The following is a 5664-nucleotide window of genomic DNA, read 5'->3' as shown; positions in this document are numbered from 1 at the left end:
TCCTTTCCTTTCCTTTCCTTTCCTTTCCTTTCCTTTCCACCAGCTGCCTGAACCCTCCCAAACTCACTGCCACTCCACCTCAGCCCTGCTACCAAGTTGCTTGCAAGCACCAGCACCCTCCCAAAACTGTCTCTTGCTTGCCCACCCTCTACTCCAACAGCCCAAAACACCCCATTCCCCCATTGCCAGTCCTACCCCTCCCATGACAATCCCCGCATTACATTGCTCCATGCCACACCACACCACACCAGGCCATGTCTTCTGGCTACCAAGTCCCCTGCAACCAGCCCTTGCACACTTCCAGCCATTCCAGGACAGCCCCAGCTCTTCTGCCCACTCTGGCCCAGGGTCCCACCGTCCTCCCAGGGAGCAAGTCCATCCCCACATCCCAGCTCACCTTGCCTCCAAGCAGCATCCAGCCCTTCCCTGTGTCCTGCCGCTGCAGGCCCTTGCCAACAGGCTCTCCCAGCCAGCACTGCCTGCTCTTCCCTGCTCTGGCCCACAAGCTGCAAGTTCCTTTGCTCCATGGACCACTGGCCCAGCCTCAAGCCAGGGCTGGGACTTTTCCCCAGAGCTCTGCGACCACTGCAATGCTCACAGCTCCGAGGTGGACACAGCTCCAGGAGCCTTTGGACACCGCTCCTGGGGATGCCCAGGCTGCCACTCTTGGCCTGTCGGTCCAGGGCAGGGCCTGCACTCCATGATCCTGCTGCCTCCCTCTCAGCTCAGCCTTTGTGTCAGCTCAGCCTCCAGGTGCTGCCTGAGCTCTTGGGGCCAGGCCAGGAGTGGCACAGCCCCAGCGCTCCCCTCTCTGTGATATCACCATGCTGGCAGCTCCAAGGTTCCCCTCTCTGTGACACCACAGCTTGGGGCAGCTCCAACATTCCATGCCTTGGAGATGCTCCAAGGGAAGTGTCTAGAGCCCCACCCAGTCATCAAACTGACCGACTGAGCACCCTGGCCTGGGCTGATGTGGAATCCTCTGCACACAGCTCAGGGAAGGTCCTCCGGGCCACCTCCACAGTGCCACAGGCAAGTGGCACATAGACGTAGAGAGCTCTGCCCAGAGCTGGCAGGGAAAGTTCAGAAAAGAACAAACACAAACAAAAGAACCCAACAACTACCACGAAACCCACCAAGAAAAAGACCACTCTGCCCCCAGCAGAGCTGATTCCTCCTTCAGTACTTTCAGCTGCACTAACACATAGCACCTGAGACTGCAAGCAATGAATATTCCTCAGGCACATCTGCTGCACAAGCAGCTTGAGGACCGCCTAGTGGAAGGACTCTTCTCATCCCAGTGGAGAAAGTTTTTCTCTTTGGAGGAAGGAAGGAAGGAAGGAAGGAAGGAAGGAAGGAAGGAAGGAAGGAAGGAAGGAAGGAAGGAAGGAAGGAAGGAAGGAAGGAAGGAAGGAAGGAAGGAAGGAAGGAAGGAAGGAAGGAAGGAAGGAAGGAAGGAAGGAAGGAAGGAAGGAAGGAAGGAAGGAAGGAAGGAAGGAAGGAAGTGTGGCATGACTGTGAGATATACCGTCCAAGTGAATGGGAATGGGATCAGAAGGATTGGATTAGAACCCTAACTGGAACAATCAGTGAAATAATAGCATTAGCATGCAGAAAAGTGGAAGGATCTCTTTATGAGAAAGCTTCCTCTATTACAATTGCTGGGAATTTTTTAGAACCAGATGGAAAAAATTATTTGTACATCTCTATAGCAGAACTGTGTCCTACGACAAAGTGGGAGTGTGCTAAACAAATTCCCCTTGTTTTGTGCTGTTGTCAGGAACTACAATTTAGCCCCCAGGACCAACAATATTGCAATTACAAAGGACTGTAAAAATGAATCAACTGATTGTTGGTAAAGTTTTACTATAGCCAAACCAACTTATGTGACATGCCATTGGCTAAATAACGGATCCATTAGGTTTAAATGGTCTAGTTGTGAGAGATTAGGGACAGGCAGTTGGAAAATATCGCGTTGTACAGGTAGACAGAACCCCTCCCTCAACACTTAGTTGTTTAGTGTCCTTGATAAGCTAAGCAACACATAGCTTGTAACGTAAGCAGACGGAAGTGATGTAGCAAACAGAAGTTTTATAACCCCATGTAACCAGTTAATAAATGCCATTTGCCGTCCACCACATTGGTGTCTGTGAGCTGGTGGCCCAAGCAGCCTGGGTGTGGCTGCCATGTTGTTCCTGGAACCAGGTCGCTACGCCTCAGCGGAGGCAGCAGTCTAGTTCACAAATTTAAGATAAATGCTATAGCAAAGCCCACATTGAGCATGGTAGTTACACCTCACAGTGTGGAAGGGACTGAGAGCACCCTTAGTCAATATGATACTGAATGGCCTTGGTCCCAGGCTTTTGTTCATTTTACCGGATCCATGGCAAATGTGAAGGATTTAAATCTATCAACTGTTGTTATGCATGAGAATCAGGTATACACTAGGCAGGAATGGGAAAAAAAAACCTGTCAGCTTCAAGGAATAGTGGGGGGAAAAATGAGTATAGGATGTTGAATGATTAATGGAACTACTCATAGAAAGGCAACCTCGATTCGTGTTTTGATAAATGAGACAAATAAGTATGAAAAGGCTTGTATGCACCCATGTGTACAGGATTGCTTGCACAATTTTTCATTAGCACAAACCATAGAAGTGGTTTGTCTCTGGTCCAAAAACACTAAAGAGCTTTCTTTTAAGTTTAAAATAAATGCTATGGCCCAACCTGTTACAGTCGGTACTGTAAGAGTCTGTCTGAAGTTCCCCTCATTTGCCTCAGGATCGTCATAAGGACCCCGAGGACCCCACTGCAGTTCTGGCCTGCTTGAGGTGGATGCTTGCCAATCATCTGCGGGTGCATTTTCCTGTGTCACCATGCCACGGTACACGGGCTTTGAGCAGTGTAATGGTAGTTCTGTACCTGAAGATTATACCTGCTTCACGGTCCCTGCTTCACAACAATAGCCTATGAATTTCCCCACCTCTTGGCCAAGGGAACTTTCTGGGGTAACTTTGGTGGTCCCCCACAGAAAATCCTTCATCTGCTTTGCAACCACCGTGACAGACAGAGATCAAAACCCCCTTCCAAGGACTGAGATTGAGACCCCTATATGAAGCCCCTCTCAAGGACTGAGACATGAGACCCCTGCAACCCTAATTCAGGGGATGGGGGCTGACTTAACTGAAGCGAGATGTTTGCCTGGAGGCGTGATCATTGGACCAAGAAGACAATGGCTCCCGCTTACTGCTAAGAACATGGACTACCTGTTCCCCCCTCGATGACTTCAATAGATTTACCTCTTCCCCCCCCGTGATTGAGGACTATAATAAAAACCCCTGAGTTAACCAGAGATTTGGAGAGACTCTCCCTGACGTGACAGGCGGACCCATCGACCGGACCACGAGGACTCCGTCTCCACGTTTGGTAGCTATATCCCCCCCTTTCCTCTACCTCTTTCTCTATCTCTTTCTCTCACTCTTAATCCCTCTATCGCATTTGCTATGGTCAATCAATAAAGGGTGCATTTGTTTTAATGCTGAAATCCCCTCTGTGTTGTGTTTTGCACTCTGAGATCAGTAAACGAACCATCACGACCCCCGCTTGTACGAGCGGATCGTGACAGGTACCACCACCACTCCAGCCCAGCCACTGGTTATGCTTAGCCTGAGAGTTTTTAAAATCGGACCTTATATAATCAGGAAAACAGGCCAACAACAAATATTGTTCAATCCGGTAAGGTCTCTTGGACAAGTCAAATTGCTGATGCAAAATAATGTCTCAGAAATTCAGCCAGCTTGTTCACCTTTCTTGCAAACTTCCTTTGAGGGTTGGACAACCTGGTTGCAAAAGCGTAACCCTTTGAAAAGACAAACGCCAAGAGACGTAACCGGTGTTATGGGAACAGGATTGGGAATTCTAAATAGTATTGATTCAGAAGTATTAATGAATACATTGGCTTCCACAACTAGAGGTTTGACCAAATTGCAGCAACCACTGTAGTCATCATTATTGGCTTTGGGAACACATCAGTGGTTATTATCAAACATATCACCAAATTGGGAAAAGGTAAATGTGAATGACCACAAATTGGTAATTGACGCACTTAGTGCTAAACAAAACAATGTTTCTTTGGCCCTCAGCTGTATCCAGGCTCAATTGTGGATGCAGTCAGTTGCTGCCTCAATTATAAGAGAAGGTGAAGAAGACATTTTTCCTACTGAAATTTGGAAAATAATTTGGGACAGTGCCACTGACTTTGAAAAAGAATTCCAATCCTGATGGAACTTAGTGAATTTTACTTGCAACCCTAGTACAAACACAGCCACAGCTTTTGTGTTAACCATATGTAATGCCTCAGTGCATTTGATGTTTCCTATCATTGCATTAGGATTGAATCATGATGGAGCTATTCTCTGTCCTTTCAAGCATAGGGAATGGGCCCATCAAATTGGTAAGAAATGGCAAACTGTTAAATTAGAATCATGTCTTGTCTGGGAACAACAAGGGTTTATCTGTGAAAGTAATGCAATTATAGTTCAAGATGTTTGTCTGGACACGGAACAAAGTATCTCTCATTTTGAAATTCATCCTAACCAGACCTCTGAATCAGTACTTTTGTATATAGGTAATGGTTGTGCATGCTTTCAAACTGCTTGTTCTGTATTCGTAGAAAACATAGTAGTGGATATTAATCATTACTTAAATCTTTGTGTTTGTAACTTTACCAAAATTACAGGGTGTGATTTTTCTTATTCAGCCCCAGTTACCTCTCATTACCTTTTAGAATCCAATTATACATTGATTCACAAACTATTGCCTAGCCCCACCGGGATGAACCTTACTTTGGTAAAGCAATTGTTGCTTCATCAGGATTTAATTGAAATTTTGGACAAGATCAGTAAGCCATAATTATGGATTATAAATAGACTATAAAATGTAGAGGTGTGTTTTAATTTTTTGTAATCCTGTGAAAATTATATTGATTTTTGTGATTTGTTTTGCTAATTTGAAAAAAACTGTCTTAATTAATATCATTGTGATTATTTGTCATTAATTAATATTGATTGTGTTTGTTTATTGTTTCCTATTTCTTTTTCCTATTTTTCTTTTCTTTCTTTTTCTCTCTCTCTCCTTCTCTGATGTACTGTCTCTACTTTCCAGGATATGCTACCAACGTTGATGAGTCCTGAAGACTTTGCAATAACACTACGGAACCCTGCTGATGGCGCGGTCTTGATAACAATCGTGAGCCACGGGGTGGTGTAAGAGACAGTCCAAAGATCCTTCATCTGTCTCATCTGCCTCACAACATCACCAAGGACAGAGACTGAGAGCCTCAAGGAACAGGGGGAGCTTTTGGGTTTTCTGGCCTGGCTGAGGTGGGACGTCTGCCAAGTTTTGCCCGCAGATGTGCGCTCACCGGACCAAAGACTGGTATGCTTTTCCTGTGGGAACCAGAGTGCAAGACCAATGGACTCAGGAAAGTTGGTACATTTTGTCTAAACCAGCAAGCGAGCCTGGACCAGCCTGGGCTGAAACGGGCCCAACGGCTCCACCTGCTCCCAGAGCAACAGACCCTCATCACATCACCCCACCTTGTGGCCAGTTGCTTCTTGCTTTGAAAAGACTATAAAAAGGACCCCTTGAGCCAACCCCATTTCAC

The sequence above is a fragment of the Hirundo rustica genome, chromosome 28, assembly GCF_015227805.2.
Source record: "Hirundo rustica isolate bHirRus1 chromosome 28, bHirRus1.pri.v3, whole genome shotgun sequence".
In the NCBI taxonomy this organism is placed as follows: domain Eukaryota; kingdom Metazoa; phylum Chordata; class Aves; order Passeriformes; family Hirundinidae; genus Hirundo; species Hirundo rustica.
This window is presented reverse-complemented; position numbering follows the sequence as displayed.